This window comes from Diabrotica undecimpunctata, chromosome 2, assembly GCF_040954645.1.
Source record: "Diabrotica undecimpunctata isolate CICGRU chromosome 2, icDiaUnde3, whole genome shotgun sequence".
NCBI classification, from domain to species: Eukaryota; Metazoa; Arthropoda; class Insecta; order Coleoptera; family Chrysomelidae; genus Diabrotica; species Diabrotica undecimpunctata.
The window spans coordinates 28,728,673-28,747,291 of record NC_092804.1 but is presented as its reverse complement, the minus strand read 5'-3'; the positions used below and the strand labels follow the sequence as shown (position 1 = coordinate 28,747,291).

Here is an 18,619-nt window from a genome sequence, read left to right as displayed (position 1 = left end):
AAAAGACCGCGTATGTCATATCCTGTATGAAATTTTGGGCATGAGAAAGCTGTCGGCGCAACGGCTGCCGCGCTCGCTCAATCCGGACAACAAGCGTAACCGTGAGACCACTTCAGATCAGTTTTGACGCTATTTTAGCGTAATTCGAATGAGTTTCTATATAGTTTTGTAACCGTCGTCAAAACATGGATCCACTGATATACACCAGAGATCAAGGAACAGTCAAAACAGTGGTCAGCACCAGACGAACGTGCTCCAAAGAAGGCGAAGACTGTCCTATCGGTCGGAAAGGTGATGACACCATTTTCTGAGATTCACAAGAGCTGCTCTACATTTTCTACTTGAAGAAGGGCAAAACGGTCGCAGGGCTATACTACGCCGAATTATTGGTCCAATGAGATGCCAAAGTGTAGAAAGAAGACCCCATTTTTGAAAGAAAACAGTACTCTTCCGCCATGACAACGCACCAACTCCTACCTCCTTCATCGTCATAGCGAAATTGGTCGAATTGGGCTCCGAATAGTTACTCCATCCACCGTATTCTCCAGATTTGGCCCCGTTTGACTTATTTTTATTTCCAACCTTAAAAAAGGCATTCGCTGAGCAGAAATTTAAGTCGAATGAGGAGGTCATCGCAGCCACAGAAGCCTACTTTGTAGACCTCGAGAAAAAGTATTTTTCAGACGGGTTGGAAAAGTTGCAGAATCGCAGGGTCAAGTCTACCGAGCTAAAAGGAGACTATGTTAAAAAATAAATCGCTACTTTAGCAAAATTTTCGTTCTTATCGGACCGCCCTAGTAGTGGTCTTACAGGAAATGAGATGGCTGGGCAGTAAGTTAATAGAAAAATAAAAACAGATATTAATATTGATTATTAGAGTTGTTATAGCAATGAGTACATTTCTTTAATTGGGATTCATAATTGGACATAGATTAAAAAAAAATGGTTCACGCTTTCAACTGAATTGACCATATAATGTGCTACTTTAGAATTAAATTTTTCAATTTCAGCATAATAGTAATAGTCTCCCGTTTTATACCGCTGTCGCGGCTTTGGGAGTATAGCAGGGTAGTCTGCTATATCTAGGGCCTACGGTATACAAGGAAGGTAACATGGCCAGTGCTACGCTTCAACCGTCTATTATTACCCCTCAATTTCAGCATACTTAACGTAAATGCCCCACCGAAGATATTCTTTTTCCTCGTCTTTCTTATCCTAAAAATATTTATTTCTACGAAGAACTTTAAATTTTTATTTTTAAGTACCAATGTAAACATCAACTTCAGAAATATGGTATAATAACTTGCTAACTTTTGCTGCATTTGTAAATTTGACAGTGAATACACCTAACAACGTAAAAATCTTCCGATGAAAGTAATCAGACAGATCATGTCCCAATAGAATCTTAATGACGAAAGAACTAGTTATCGGATCGATCATGTTCTAATAGATTCCTGACATGACTCAAAACTCATACGCTCTAGATTATGTGTCATAGAGGAGACAACATAAACTCTGACTATTGATAATCCGTAAAACGTAGGGCATGTATATTTAATGCAAAAAAGGAACATAGCCATAGACAAGAAATTTACAGTAATGAACAGCTTAAAGTAGATAGTACTCTGGATCCGTTTTGTACTATGGTTGGGAACCAACTGAGAACTTAAGTAGGACGAAATAGGTGATGTAGATTCAAGCCGCATAAAAGTTAAGAACATATTACTTGGGAAATATGGTATAATAACTTGCTAACTTTTGCTGCATCTGTAAATTTGACAGTGAATACACCTAACTACGTAAAAATCTTCCGATGAAAGTAATCAGATAGATCATGTCCCAATAGAATCTTAATGATGAAAGAATGATGCCGATGAGGAAAAAGAAAATAAAAAAGAAACACAACCTAAAAGAGATATTGTGCGACAAAGTCCACAGAAAAGTAACAGAGAAAAGCGAAAAAGAGCGAAGCTCCAGCTAAAACTGCCCATGGTGCTAGATAAGAAGTCTGGAGATAAGGGTCAGATATGTAATTATAGGCTTGCATTGATGAAATCATGGATAAACACCCCAAAGCAAAGAGAATCAACATTAATACAAAATCTGGTCGTAAAGAACCCACTCGCTAAACCAAAACTGGTGAAGAACTGCAAAGATCTCCTCAATAACCTGTCAAAAGGCAATAAAGTATAATATGGCTGCCCGGTCATGAAGGGGTGCATGGGAATGAATGAGCAAATTTGCAAAACAAGGCTATGGATTAACCTTTGGAGTTCCAGAACCATTGTGTGACATCACCAAAGATATTTCAAGAAACGAGGTTCAGAAGTGGTTGATAAGGAATCATCAAATGAAATGGACTCAAGGGCATAACCAGACTAAGAAAATACTTTAAAATATTGATAAAAAACTCTCGGACAACTTGATGAATCTCAATAAACGAGAGATTAAAACGGTCGCCGAAATGGTAACGATATTATCCTCAGAAAACACCTACAAAATAATAGATAAATTAAATAAAATTGGAGGAAGAGACTGCTATACACATCCTATGCCATTGCGATGTGCTAAGTGACAAGGGGCAGGAGTTAACAGGTGAACTGAGGTTTGGACCAGAAAAGAGCCTAAACGAATGAGGAAGTAGTTGGCCTTCGTTCGAAGAAGAAGAGTACTGTAATCATAGTCGAATATCAGGTCAAGAGAAAACAAAAAAAAACAGTACAGAAAAATGTAAAATCCATTTTGTCTGTAAATTGCAAGAATTAGAGAACCTAAGTGATGAGCTACTAATTAAGAACATAAATACTATGGAATGATGTGTGGAATATTTTAAGATATTACTAAAATAATAAACTATTTTCTGGTGGAATTATATTTTTATGACAATAACAAAAAAATTAATTCTAAACACTCTAATATTTGACATTTCTATTTTCATCTTGTTCTCAACATACAAATTTAAAAAACATTTGATTTAATGTGCCCGATTTTGAAAAAAAAAATGATTCTTTTAAAGTAAATTTTAAAAGATAAAAAACACGGTAACAATAATGTAGGATGCACGATAAGCTCGACAAAACTTTCTGATATCCTTGTGAATATTATGTGGCGTCAGTTTTATTATCGGGTCTACAGGTACACATCTATGACATTTTTACTAAACAAGTAGTCTAGTCGTACAGCCGTGACATTTTAAAAAGATTACATTCACTCATTTTTACAGACAATTTGTTGCTCAATTTTGTACAACAGTTTTAGAACGTAAAGAGTTTATGTCGAAGTAGAATGATGACACGATACCAGATCTTATCTGCCAGAAATCTTTGACGTTTATCGACGGAATATTAAATAATACACGAGGAATTACACTTTAACAAATATGAAAAACTCCTCACAGTAATTTAAGTTCATTTAAACATTTATTTACGACATTTGTTGGTTAACAAATGGTAAAATGTGTTCCAAATAATGCAGTATTTTTCTTGCATTAAAATGCATTAACGAAGAAACACTGCATATAGTTTTATTATAGCTCTGTTTCACAAAGTATATACAACAGGAGTAATACCCGAAGATTGGTTGCAGTCCACGTTTGTAACCAAAGTCAGTACACGTAACAGAATGCTCCCAGTACCAAACAATTTCCTTAATAAGCCACATACTTAAGATATTTCTCAAGTACTAATCCATGGAAGACTTTACACAAAAATAGAAGAAGATATAGATGACACCCAGTTTTGATTCAGAGGAGGACTGGGAACGAGAGAGGCTCTGTTTGCTTTTAACGTTCTCGAGCAAAGACGACTAGATATGAACCAGTATCTCTATGACTGCTTTATAGATTATCAAAAGGCTTTTGATATAGTACGACATCAGAAACTCGTAAAACTGCTAAAAGAAAAGAATTTGGATAGTCGAGATATACGGGCTATTGTCAATCTGTACTGGAATCAAAAAGCAAAGGTTAGAATCGAAAATGTCGATTCAGAAACTATAGAAATCAAAAGAGGTGTTAGACAGAGTTGCGTGCTGTCCCCATTGTTATTCAATCTGTACAGCGAAGCTATTTTTAAGGAAGCAATATCAGAGGAACAACAGGGTATATCAATAAATGGAAAAATCTTGTACAACACAAGATTCGCAGACGACACTGCTGTTTTTGCTGACATTCTAGAAGCACTGTAATGCTTAGTAAATAGATTACATTAAGTCAGTATAAAATATGGACTACAAATGAACATTAAGAAATCCAAGTGCATGATTATTTCTAAGCAACATACAGGAGGATGGTTAGATATCGAGAGAAAACAAGTACTTAGAAATAGTGAATAACTACAAATATCTGAGAACCTGGGTAAATGAAAACAATGATCAAGGTAGAGAAATAAGGACACGCATTGAAATTGTAAGATAAGCATTATTAAAAATGAAAACAATGTTTGTTAATCGAGACCTTCCTCTGGAGCTGAGGATAAGAGCCTTAAGATGCTACGTGTTCTCGACTTTGTTGTATGGAATGGAAAGCTGGACACTAAAAGTGGATTATATAGAGCTATAGAAGGGTTTTGAAAATACCGTGGACCCAATGAGTTACAAATGCAGAAGTGTTAAGAACGCTTCAAAAGGATTGCGAGGTCATAAAGCACATCAAAACAAGAAAGCTGGAATATTTAGGCCACATTACCAGAGGTGCGAAATATGAGATATTAAGGCTCATAATGCAAGGTAAAATCAAGGGTAAAAGATCCATAGGAAGACGAAGAATTTCCTGGGTAAGAAACCTAAGAGAGTGGTATAGTTGCAGCTCAGTAGATCTTTTCAGAGCAACCGCCAATAAGGTACGGATAGCTATGATGATAGCCAACCTCCAATAGGAGAAGGAACTACAAGAAGAAGAAGTGGTAATATTTTCATAAAAGACAGACTTTTATTATAGAACAAATATCTATGTAGATTTTTGCTGTAATTAGCTATGTAATATGAACATAAATATAATGTTCAATTGTTAATTTTTGTTATGTTGTATCATGTTTGTGGAGAAATAAAATATTTATGTTTTAAATGATGGCCTGAACTATGCTTACGACAGTTAATTTTTAAACTCGCTAATTTAAAAAGTTCCAAATTTTAAAAAGGAATCTTGTAACCGACGGCCTAAAGTAATAAATTTTACTTTTAGTAATAAAGTTCGTCCTAACAATCGCTTTTTTCTAGGTCAAAAATGAGTACATAAAAACATGCAATTACAGAGGGTAAAAAAGCTTCTAGGAAAACAACAATAAAGAGCAGGTCTGCTGACCTTGTTAAAAAATGTACCGAGATTCATATTTTTATACAAACATTTTGTTCCGTTAGGTGATTTGCAAGGTTAGGAATTTGTTTTGTGCAAAAATTTAGGTATATTTTTTAAGTAGGAAGTTAAAGCTATGCAAAATTGATGGTTTTACAGCTGATAAAGTATATCAATAGTTTGTGTAATGGTTATTAGTGGTTCGGCAAAATTATTACCTTTATTTGAGAAATGAGAAATTATTATAATAATCTATTCGCTAAAAACCTATTAAATATTTATGCAAATAACAAATTTTGGTATGATATGTGAACCTTATCAAAAAGATTAATTTTGAACGACCTTCAAGGCTGTGGTGTACATTCTGGAGGGATTCAAGGATTTATTGAAAAACTTAAAAGCTCACAATAAACTAACTAGTTATTTATTGGGAGTACCTATGTAAATTACTTAAGATATGCTGATGACAAATTGGTGTTCGGTGACAATTATTCTGAAGACAATATAGATCAAATTGAGTGGCATGTGTAAAAAATGTACAACAATATGACTTGAGATATAAATCTTCTTCTTCTTCTTGTATGTAGCCTGTTTCTTCTTCAGTATTAGCCTCCTAAATTGTATTAATTATCGCACCATCTTTTTCTTGGTCTGCCAATACTTTTTCGTCCATTTGGTGACTTATCTCATTCTATTCGTACTATCCTATCCTCTGCCATTCTACGAATGTATTCGTTCCACTCCTGTTTCCGTTTTGTCGCCCCTCCATTTATGTCTTTTATATTACATGCTCTTCTTGTGTTTTCGCTTCTCTCCCTATTTAACAGACTTTTCTCTGATATTCGTCGGAGTATTTCATCTCTGTTGTTTCTAGTAGTCGTCTCATTTTAGATGTGTCAGGTCTTGTCTCCGCCGTGTATGTTAATATAGGTCTAATTGCTGCTTTATAGATTCTTGTATTTGTGTTAAAACAAGACATTGTCTTAGGTGTTTGTTCTTCCAGATTGTGTCATTAAGAGATCCCGTCGCTTTACTTGCTTTAAGGCTTTGTGGTCGTACTTCTTCTTCAACATCTCCGTAACTAGTTATATCTATTCCCAGATATCTAAACCTTGCTTCCTGCTTTATTATTTTCCCATCAATTTCGATTTTATATCGAAGTGAGTATTTGGATGTTGTCGTATATTTGGTTTTTTCTGCTGATATTATCGTATTGTAGTATTTGGCTGTTGTATTGAAGATGTGTGTTAATATTTGGAGCTCGTCTTCTGTCTCGACGATTAATGCGGCGTCATCTGCATAACATAATATTTCGATTTCTTTGTTCCCCATTCTGTAACCATGACCTTTACGTACTGCTTGTATTATTTACATCAAAATATGGCACAGTAAATACGATATAAATAAATGTAATATAAGAAAAAGTAAATATGATATAAGTAAATGTAATATTACATCCAAGTAATTCGATAGTTTTTTTGGCACCAAGATTATGATTTTACAAGAAAAGATATTGTGATCATTTGTATTTTTGGGTACACGTAAACTCATCACCAATTAGCATAAATGCCGTCGTAGATAGTACAAAGTCATCACCGCGATTAAACCAGGAATTTTAAGATATACTCGAAGAGATTTGCAAACTGATCACTGTCCTACCTGCACTCCGTGGCAGGTACAGACCAAAAATGTTTGCAAACCGCTAAGGGTTGATAATTTAAAAGAATAATTTAAGTCCGGTATTAAATGCAAATTCAATGCATTGACTTGTTATTAGGGAATTCCGCTAAATTCTATTGATAGCTACCTAAAACCATGCGAAAATAAAATGTTTCTCTCTATAGGGCCACTCACCGGGAGACACCCGATATAAATAAATATATCAGTTAAATTTGAAAGCAATTTTCTTAAAACTTTTTCTAAATTTAATGGATTACCACGTAATCAAGAAATGTAACAGATAATAGGCAATCTTTGGCATTAGAAACCAGCGCCGTGGGGTAAAGATGTTGGTAATGAGTTTACCTATCTCCAAAGGATGCTGGTGATCAGTTTGCTATATATCGGAGGGTCTAATAATTTTATGGGGGGTTATAAAGTGATGAGTTTGTACACGTCCGTATTTTTAAGCTGTCATTCGAACATACTAGACTTCACACTAATTGGTGTAGTCAACACCGAACTTGTGAAACCTGCAATGTGGTTTGCGACTTGGATCACAGTTTTGATGCTTGTAGTAAATTTGAAATACAAAGACAGGAATATAAGTCTATTATTGCAAAACTTATACCCACTTTCAATTTAATTCATTTGCTACCATTATAAAGTAAGTTATAATAAAGTTAAAATTTAATGTAGGCGTTAACCTCCTTAACTCTGTTGAATCGTCAATCGTCAAATATTTTACCTATACTTTCGGTTGTTTTCCCTTTCTATCTGTGAGTCACCTTGAATGACCACTAGGTGCGAAAAGTAATCAGTGAAGTCAGGTGAACGCTATTACACATTTGCTACTGGCTAGATGGGCAATTAAGCCAGTTTGCCAAAAGTAAATTTAATGGTTGCAATAGCTGCAATAATAGTGAGATTGCAATCCAATAATATAATCTAATATGCTGCTTATGAAAGTAAGTAGCAAGAAAAAACAAAATATAGGAGAAGGCGACAAAAAAAATGATATCTTGTTTGCTAAAGGTGACGATAATGAACCATCAACACCAGATGTGACGACAAATTAAAAGATAAAGATTGAGTAGAGAGGGGTAAAGCAAGCATTAGGGAAATAAAAAAATAGAAAATCGCCAGTAAAGGATAGAATACTGAACGAACTCCTAAAGTACGGAGTTACATATCTTACCAAGCAACTAATAAAACTGATCCAAAAAATAAAAGAACAAAACAGATTATAACAAGAATGAAGATCAAGTTTCCTAATACTTCTCTTCACAGAGGGAGACAAATCGACACCCGGAAAACTACAGAGGAATTAATTTATTAAACACAACACTAAAAATAACAACCAAACTGATAATAAATAAACTGAATGAAATTATAACACCAGCAGAAGAAAAACAAGGTTTTAGACAGGAAAGATAATGCACCGACGCTATATTTATATTGAGTAAAGTGCAAGAAAAATCACTAAAAATACAACAAACCAGCATAGTTATGTTTTGTGGACCTGAAGAAGGCATTTAATAGGGTCAAATTAAAGGACTTTATTCACTTGTTGTACGCAAGAGATATACCTCTAGGAATAATCAAAACGATCGAAAATATATACTATAATGAGATAAGGCAAGTGTATTCTCTGAACCTTCAATGTATTGTTTAACCTGATAGTGGATGAAATAATAAAGTGAGAACTAAAAAAAGCTACAAATGGTAGAAAAACAAGTGTAAATAATCTACTATGCAGACAACGCAACACTACTATCTCTAGGTGAAGATTATTTACAACGTATGACTCACTAAATTTAATATAAACGTCAGGGAATTTAACATGATAATTTCACCAAAAAAAGACAAAATACATGTGACTAATAGGAAATCTACTAAGATCTAGATTGGAGATGGAGGAACATATAATACAAGCACCATTTGACAACCCTGTGTGGGTCCTAGCCTCCCCAAGAATTTTTTTCCAGTCGTCTCTATCCATCGCCTTCCTCAGCTAAGCATGTATTTCCATATTTCTCATATCTTGATCTATGTTATCTAGGAATCTTGTTCTGGGTCTTCCTCTTCTTCTTTGACCACTAAGTCTATCAAGGAGTGTTTTTCTAGCTGGGTCGGTTTGCTCCATCCGCATTACATGGCCTACTCACCTCAGACGTCCTATCTTAATGTGTTTTACGATATCTGGTTCCTGGTCTATTCTATAGAGTTCGAAGTTGTATCGTCTTATCCAGACACCATTTTCATTTACCGCTCCATAGATTCGCCTTATAATACAAGCGATGGAGTTTAAATATCTGACCATCACACTGTCTACCTACGGAAAGCTCAAAACAGAAGTGTAAAATCAAGTGAGTAGAGCAAACAGAAATACGACCCAACATAGAGAGAACAAAAATAATGCTAGAAACTGCAGAGACGAAAACCCCAGAAACACTGATGGTAAGACACTATGGGACAGAGCTAGAAGTACAGAAATACGATAGAGAGGCAAAGTGGAGAACATCAAAGACTGAGTAAGAATGGTTCTGCGTCCAAAGTTGAACACAGGTCTTCCCTTATTTCTTCCAGTTCTGTCGGTCTTGAGCTTCCTGCAGCCAGCGATTCTTTTGACGTCGCGTTGTCTGTCCATCGTGTAGGTGGTCTACTTCTGCTTCTTATGTCTGCTCGTGGTCTCCACACTGTAATTTTTTGTGTCTACCACCTAATTTTTTCGGTCATTCTTGCCCAGTTACCCAGTTTCACTCCATGCCCATTCGATGCCCAGTTTCATTTCAGCCATGCTAAACGCTCTATGACATCTGTGACGCCTGTCCATCTTCTTATTTCCGTCTCTGAGAGTCAGTCCAAGTAGCGAGCGTTGCATTCTTCTTTGGGTTAGTTTGAGTTTCATTTGAAACCTTCATTTATCCTTTGAGTTTCATTAAAGAAAGTGTTTCGGCGCCCGAAAAAAGTCATGACTGAAAGCACACATTGGTCAAACGTCTTCTTTTTTTTTTAATAATTTGGCATGTTGCTCTTAAAGATGTCTGATGCACTTCCACGATGATATGCTACCCATGCTAAAGTAATTCTTCTTTGCAGTTCAGCAGTTTGGTTGTCTCTAACAAATTGGATTTCATGAGCTTAGAATTTACATTTATGAACTGATCCTATTTCGTTGCAGTGCACTTTTGGATTTTCGCTTGGTACCAGATTTGTTCTGTATTGTGTCTTTCCAAAATTGATATTCAAACCAACTTCATCTTCAACTAGCTAACTAATTCAAATTGAACTAAACTTCAAAAAAGGAGATAAAAAACAGCCAGAAAATTACAGAGGAATAAACTTAAATACTACGCTAAAACTTAAAACTATAATTTTACAAGTGCTAATATATCAGAGGATAAGTTTAGCAGATGAACAACAGGGTTTTTGTAGTGGAAGATCGTGTACAGATGCAATATTCATCATAAAGCAAATTACTAAAAAAGCACTAGAGTGAACACGTAATAGACCATCACTTCTGAGTCTGATTAACTTGAAGAAAGCATTTGACAGAAAAAGACTAAGACATATAACCCATCTTCTGTATAATAGAAAAGTTCCTCTAGATATTATAAAAAATATTAAAAGTAACTATCATAACAAAATGTTAGTCAGAACAGATGAACAGCTTACAGAACCTATAGACATAGACAGCGAAATAAGACAAAGGGAATCATTGAGCACTTCAATTTAATCACGGATAAAATCACAAAAGGTGTTAACAAAGGAAGATGATACAAAATAGGAAACAAAGAAGTAAACATACTCTATTATGCAGACGACGCAATACTGATAGCCCAATATGAAAATAGTCTGCAAAGACCAGTCCACTTATGACATCTTAACACAGAAAACAAAAACAATAGGAATCAGCAAAGACCAATGAGATGTAAAATAGAAATCGATGGCGTTTGTATTGAACAAGTAATGGAAATAAAATACCTTGGAATTACACTGTATAAGCTATGGAAACCTGGACAAAGAAGTGAGAGATCACATACAAAAAGCAAATAGACTGACAGGCCTTAATAACACGATATGGAGAAACTGACATATTAACACTGAGAATAAGTCAAGAAGTCATACAGCCAGTGTAAGAGTAAAAATGACATTACATTAGAAACAAGATCCGACACAGTTACAAAACAAACACTACTGAATACAACAGACCAGATCAGAGTACTGAGAAGATTTACAGAAAATACTTTAAGAGATTGAAAGAGAAGTCAAGACATTAGAAGAAAATGTAACGTAGTGTATAAACAAATTGACACTAAACAGAAAAAAATGGAGTAACCACATAAGCAGAATGGACATACCATTCTCCATTCTGCCAATAGGTAGAAGAAGTATCGGACGATCGCGCAAAAGATGGAGTGACTATCTTCAATAGAGGTGTCAATCCGCTAATAAACAAGCAAAATTGCTTATAAAGAGGAAGAACAGTATTTTCTTCGGAAGAACGGATTTTTCAATACTGTTCGTACAATTACTCCTTGTAAAATCTTTAATTTAGAAACACTTTTTTCTTTGCAAATATATTTATGTTAAAAACATTGCACAACGCTTTTAGTACTGGTTGGTAGTGAAGGAAGATGAACAGGAATTTTGCCATAAGTACTACATACTGAACATTTAGATATCAACGCTATGTTAATCCTATGAAAGTTGAATTAATCTCTGGTTCTAGGCTGGTTTTAACAACAAAAATTTTTATATAATTATTTGTACAATTCTTCGTTATTATTAGTATCTAGCCCTTCTTTCTTCTTCTTCACTTTCAGTTATTGTTGGTCAGTTTTTATAATTGGTCTTTAGCACCGTTTTTTTAATATTTATTTTATTTTAAATGCGTTTCATCGTTTATTTACTTCATTTATTTGACTGATTATCCATATGTTTCGGTATATACATCTTTTTATTTATCCATCTATACATTGAGTTTTATTCTACTTGACGTAGGTCCTCGATTGTCTCTTCATGTGGTGTTTATGTAATGATGTGATCATCTTATTCTAGCATATTTGTAATATCTGTATACCATTTATATGACGTTTTACTCTTTCTCTCTTGTATTGCTATAATGCCCAAAGTAGTGTCTGCCCATTCCATGTCTTATCTGTTCCATTTTCCAATCCATTCGTGCTTTAACTTACATTTTAATTTTATAGTCATTGGTCTGTATTTTGCTTGGTCTTATTTCTTAACTCTTATCTTCGTTTTTCATATGTCATTCATTCTTATCTACGTTACTTTCATCCTTTTGTTTTACTTTGTCTTAAATTAATGCGTAATCTTCATGAGTCTTGATATTCCAATTAGTGTGTCAATATTTTATTTGCAACATTTCATCCCTAAGGCTCATAAGATATACTGGAAGTATATATTGTTCAAAAGCTTTTTGTATGGGCTTTAATCTGTTAATTTTACAGTTGTTTTAACATTTTTATATCTTCTATCAGAATTGTATTTTGTAATTGTTTAATCTAGCTCTAGAAGATCAGTGAATAATGCCTCTTCTACTTTTATCTAAGCATATTACCTGTTTTTCTTCAACATTTCCTCTTACTCCATTGAAATAATAATATGTAGGAATTAATGGATAACACATATTAAAAAGCGTTAATGATTGGCGAAAAGCATTATTATTGGCATGGATTTATACCAGTTTAAAGATTAAAGACATTAGAAAAGTGGTGGTGAGAAATCTGAACAATTCCCAAACTTGTCGTGGTACAAGAATTGGCCAGAAGCAAACAAAACCGCGATGGACTTAGAAAAAAAGTTACCTTAAGAAGGTCTAGCGGACGACCGCGTTTTGTGACGCAGCAAGGAAAAGGTTTAAGTAGCTCTTGAAATAAGGCATCAATCCAAAATAGACCCAACAGTACGCGCTAAAGCCCATCCAAAACGTACTAACATAGATTTAAGGAATAATAAAAGATCTTTCAGGTCGCAGTACGTAAAGTTCTAGGAACTACGCCAAAATGAACCTCTTTTCTACAATCTACAAATCTTTCAAAACATGTCATTTGTTGTACTTGGATTCTCTAACTGATTTCTAATTCTATGCCTTTTTAAAACTTATAATGATTATCTAAAGTAGTCCATTTCGAGCGCTTTTATTTCCTCTGTTTTCCTCTTTAATTTTGTTCTCTTCTAACACTAAGTAGGATACAACAGTTTGTATTAATTCTTATCTTATTTGTGCACAGCAATAGGTTTAGCAATTTTGTGCATTGATTATTCCGCTTAATTCTACTTTATACATATTTCCTAGTCGCATCGACATTTAGTATTCAGCTTCCAAAAATACTTTTTTGTGCCACTCGTAGATATTCGGTTTTTGTAACATTCATAGTGAAACTTCATTTCAAATACAATCCAACCAACTTTACTATTATTTAATAATTGTATAATAATTAATTATATAAAAGAAATGACACCGAATTTTCTGAATAAATTTGACCGGACTATGGACCTGAACACAGAAACAGTTCGTCACTTTCCGACGGAAAGAATATCTACCCCGCTTTCGAAAGACAATATTTTTATAGCCTTAGTAACAGTTCACGTACAAGTGCTTATTGCAAATTATAGTAAGATAAACGTAAAAGTATTTTAATAGGAACAGCTGAAGATTCGTTTCGCCCACTTTTTATCCATCAGCTGTATTAACTGTAGGTACCCTTATACATCAAAACATCGGCAGTATTTTAGGAATCTATATATAACTAAAAACAGATAGTACTTACAAATTATTACCGCATTAAACGTTCAATTTTAATGTTAGTATTAGGATTTTCTGTAACACCTGCCTACATTTGTAGCTAGGGAAATAGGATGATAATTGGAACATAATACATTCCACCATGGTTTTCAGTTTAAATTTATTAATGTGTAGCTATGAACAATGTAAATACATATATGGGTAATAGTGACTCAATTAAATGTACAAATTGAAAATGTTTTTGAATGTTTAAGTCAAGCATTATTTATATGTTTAGCTATAAAGGTAACTGCAGTAAAATAATGAATAAAAACGGCACATGACATTATGACATACATGATACATTATATTTTCTTCAAAATCAGGTAGAAATAGAATAGAACTGGGCAAAAATAAAAAGCTGCCAATAAATAAAACACAATCTTTCTGAACTTGATAAAATCGTCCTTCCCAAGGGCAAAAATTTATTTCTCGAGGATAAAGGAAAACAATTACCAGAACAATTACGACAACTGTTAAAAAATAGGCTCAGATAAACAATATGTTAAAGCGAATCTGTAACTAATGGGACAAATCATTGAATTCTACCAAATTGTTGAAATATTGGTTGCTGATATTAAAGATCAAAAACTGGAAGAAGAACTTATATAATTAGTAATTTTATAGCTTTTTCTTTTTAATCTTTTTATAACCATAAATCCCACTTTAATCCTAGGAGTTTGGTACGCGCAAATTAATACCGCATATTATTCTTATTATATGACAATTGGCCAATGCAGAGAACCTAACCAGATAACCAATTGATGACTTACATTGAAAAGGATTTATAAGTAGTTGTAGAAAAATTTAAATTTCAAAGCAATTAAATCATAGTTTCTATCATAAGCAGTTCATAAGGGAAATGTAAGACCTAAAATGAAAAGAGAAGGGCAATAAAAACTCCGCCGATCTAACTGCCACAAGAAACGAATAAGTGGAATATTGAGATAAGGACAGTGTTCAACATTTTTGACAGTTTATCTTATATGTCAATTAGAAATCGAAATAGTTGTGAAGGAGATTAATGCAAATAAAGTTGCCACAAGAAACGAATACGTAAAATGTTGAGGAAAGGATATAGTTGAATATTCTTGACAATTTTACTTATATGTCAAATAGGAATACATAGTTGTCAAAGAGATGGATGCAGATTCTAAATACTTTTAAATATAAAACTTAATGTACGTCTTATGAATACTTACCTAAAAATTCTTAAATTTAATTCTTTAATTAAAAATATTAACCCCATTAACAACTTAATAAGTTTCTTTCAAGTGGCAATAAAAAATACATTTACCTTGTCTCTTATTATTATTAATATAAATTAACTATCATTTTTGTTTTCTAAACATACATAAACACATCCATATGATAAAATAGAAGATATGGAATGAGTACAAAAGGTAGTGGAATCAAATGTATCTAAAAAAAGGAGTACAAGAAGTTAGGAAAGCTCTGAAACTGTTTTCTTATTATGTGATATGGGATTAAACCACAATTTATAGTAATGAAAGTTGTATTTTATATTTTTTTGATGTTTTACTAAATACTGAGAAAGGTTTTCTTGCTACGGAATGTTAAGCAGTTCAAAGGCATCTTGCTACTACAGAAATTTATATAAAGAATTTCTTGTAATACTGACGAATAAGAGGAGAAGAGTTTGTGTAATGCACACTGGACTTAAATCAATTGAGGTTAAATACTAAAAGAAACCGGCGATAGAAAATCCACCTCAAATTTTACATTCTTAATTTGATAAATTAAATTTATATACCTACTTCAAAAGCAGACCTACTATTCTAATCGTCTAAGATAATGGAATAAACTCAAAGGATATAGATCTCTAAACAAAAATGAATTCTTAAGCTGTGCTCTATTCAAAATTTTTATTTAATGATCAATTAAATTCTAATTTGATGCTATAAATGATGCGAGATAATAATAGCTAATAAATCTGTATTTAATATCTTACTTTCGCCCTCAATAAATCGTTTAAGGTTTACTTGCCAATATTCTGCATTTAGTTTACCCTTACATCGGTCATTAACCTCGTTAAACATGTTAAATTACGGCGAGACATGAAAGAATAGAAACTGAACAATTACCTATAGTTAAATGAATGACTTTGATGCTACATATTGCATGTTACCTGTTTAAAACAAGAAAAAGTGAGTATTTTAAGTGTCGCATGGGGAGAATATACACATATCTATAGTGAAGATATCAGTATTACTTCATACATAAGTAAAATCGAATATAGAATGAGTTGTACGTATTTATTCCTTAAAAAAGAATACAGTGTCTATAACTTAAACCGTTTTATTCTAAATATGATGGCACATGGAATAAAAATAGAGATGAAAATAAGTATGTAATTGTCATATGTTTGAACAGATAAAAATTGAATTGTTTTTTTGTTCTAAATAATTTTACCTACTTATATATTGTCATTAAATGCATAAAAAGTAGTGGTAAGATAGAAGAAATCTCGAGGTTATGTTTCTAATTCTGTGTTGTAGCTTTTAAACAGTTTGACCAATATACGCAAAAAATAATTGGCCTGTTAAAATTGTATCAAATAAAAATAATCACGAATAAACTGTTGGCGTGTGCGTGTGTGGATATGTTTGTAAATAGTTGTTAAATCATGCTGCATATGCAAGATATTAATAGATTTATTGGGCAATAAATTTTGGCGGGTAGGGGAGGAGAGTAATAGTGGGAAGTAATTAAACAGCCACTGACCTTTTTGGTATTGTCGCTGAGATCCGCCGGAACCTAACAAAAGGACCCGGAAGAAGCCCGGAACAAGAAGTTCATCGGTCACTCAATTGAAAAACATTTAAAACTCGCAAACACGTGACTGTCTCTAACCGTATTTTGTATCTTGTCGGTTAGATGTAATATAGCATTGATAGTTCGGTATAGAGACGCGGGACACAAACTTGTCCTATGCTATACGTGAGTTAAGTGTTAGAGAAATGGTTTACGAGCTCTCGGCGTGCTCCGCCCGATCGAGTGCGGGGCAAGGGGACACGCATCAGTTTATGGGCGGACCGTTTTTGTCATTTCTCTCGCACTCGTAAAGCAAGCGGCGGAGTTGGAGTAGAACAGACGCACGGGGACGCAAGATAATGGTTGACGCTCCCCGCTAACCATGCTTTATGTACGTCTCTCTCGTTCGCACCCGATTTATGAGGTTAACTTTCTCGCTCCGACACGCGTCGCCTGAGATACGATGACGTAACTAGGCCATGTGACTGTGGTCAACTCCCAATCGCGTGTTTCGGCGCCAACTTAAAATCACATGGTCGAATCAGACAAACTTTAAAAAAGTTAGTGTGGCTTATAAACTGACTACGCGTCCGCATTTCGTTTCATTCTCTCCTGGAAAATTTTTATTGGAGAAATACTTGACAAAAAATTGTTTTCAACCAATATTTGTTTCCAGCACTGGGTAATTAATGTGTGAGAATATTCTCAAATAGAACTGGGGGGAAGTAGGGCAATGTTTTTCAACTAGAATCTTTGAAATTAAATTTGAAAAAAACATTACGTTTAAAAACAACTTAATGTATTTCTACATTAAGTTGTTTAATTAAACTTAGAATTAAAATTTTTGTAAAAATACTTATTTCGGTGGCTATGAGTGTTACTCAGTATTTGGCCCTTCTACAGTATATTCATAAGTTAAGTGAAAAGAAAACCATTCGATATAATATTTTCATCAGTACTCAACATACCTACAGGCGAATGCACAAAGGGAGGTTTTTTAGTAAATCATTCTTCTTCTTCTAGTTCAATGACCGTTATCGACCGTTAGATATCATATTGGCTATCACATTCGCTATTGTGACTTTATTGACAGCATGCTCTTAATAATGATGTAGCCGATTTTCCGTATCATTGTTTCAAATTTTTGAGCCATGATGTTCTTCTTCTAACAGGACCACGTTTACCTTGGATCTTTCCCGGTATGATCAGATGTAAAAGTTCAAATTTTTCAGGGTATCTTATAATATGACCGAAGTATTCCAGCTTGCGTTTCTTTATTATAATGACCAGTTGTGTTGTTTGGTTCAGAAGTCTAAAGACCTACTCATTTCTAACTCTGTCGATCCAGCATATTCGTAGTAGTCGAATTTATCAAAGGCTTCCAAGCGTTTAAGCATCGCTTCATTTGAGGTCCACGCTTTGACTCCATACAGTAGCACTAGAAAAACATTGCAATATGTGATTCGAACCCGAATGTCAATACTAAGATCGTGACTGCAAATGCAAAGTACGTTCCTCATTTTACGGTTGGATCCCAGCTGACATTGATATTACTGCCGACATACACGAGTTTATCTGCTGGGTTCAGTACGACATCTTTGTCGTTTATACCGTCATCCTGTATATAGTTTTGTTTGCTAACTATCATTATAATTAGTTTTTTTAACGTTGAGTTTAAATTCATACTAATCACAGGTTTGTTTTATTTTGTTTATCAGATTTTGAAGGTCTTCTTCGTAACTAGTCATCACTAAGGTATCGTCGGCATATCTAATATTGTTTTACAATTACACCAATAACAATAATACCTTCTGTTGTCTCCATTAGGGTTTCCTTAAATATTTCTTCTGAATACAAATTAAAGAGTACTTTCTCTAGTAAGTACTCTAGTACTACTCTCGTTCAACTTTTATTCTTGTCACTCGTGACTAGCATTGATTTGTAATTTTTTTAAAATTTTTATCGTCCAATCCAGCTGTTTTCAATATCTCTAGCATTTTGTTATGTAGAACCTTGTCAAAAGCTTTTTCAAAATCGATTGCACAGATTTATACATTTTGACTTATCTCTGCATCTCTGGA

General features: G+C 33.8%; 1 protein-coding gene across 1 annotated transcript in view; it reads right to left on the bottom strand.

Annotated features, from left to right (window-relative positions):
* The window catches only part of LOC140434371 (homeotic protein antennapedia-like), a 929,636-nt gene extending 912,920 nt beyond the window's left edge, over positions 1 to 16,716 (bottom strand). The window contains 1 exon segment of the mRNA XM_072522558.1: positions 16,509 to 16,716. The gene's annotated coding sequence lies outside the window, so the exon portion shown is untranslated.
* Between the last annotated feature and the right edge of the window lie 1,903 nt (positions 16,717 to 18,619).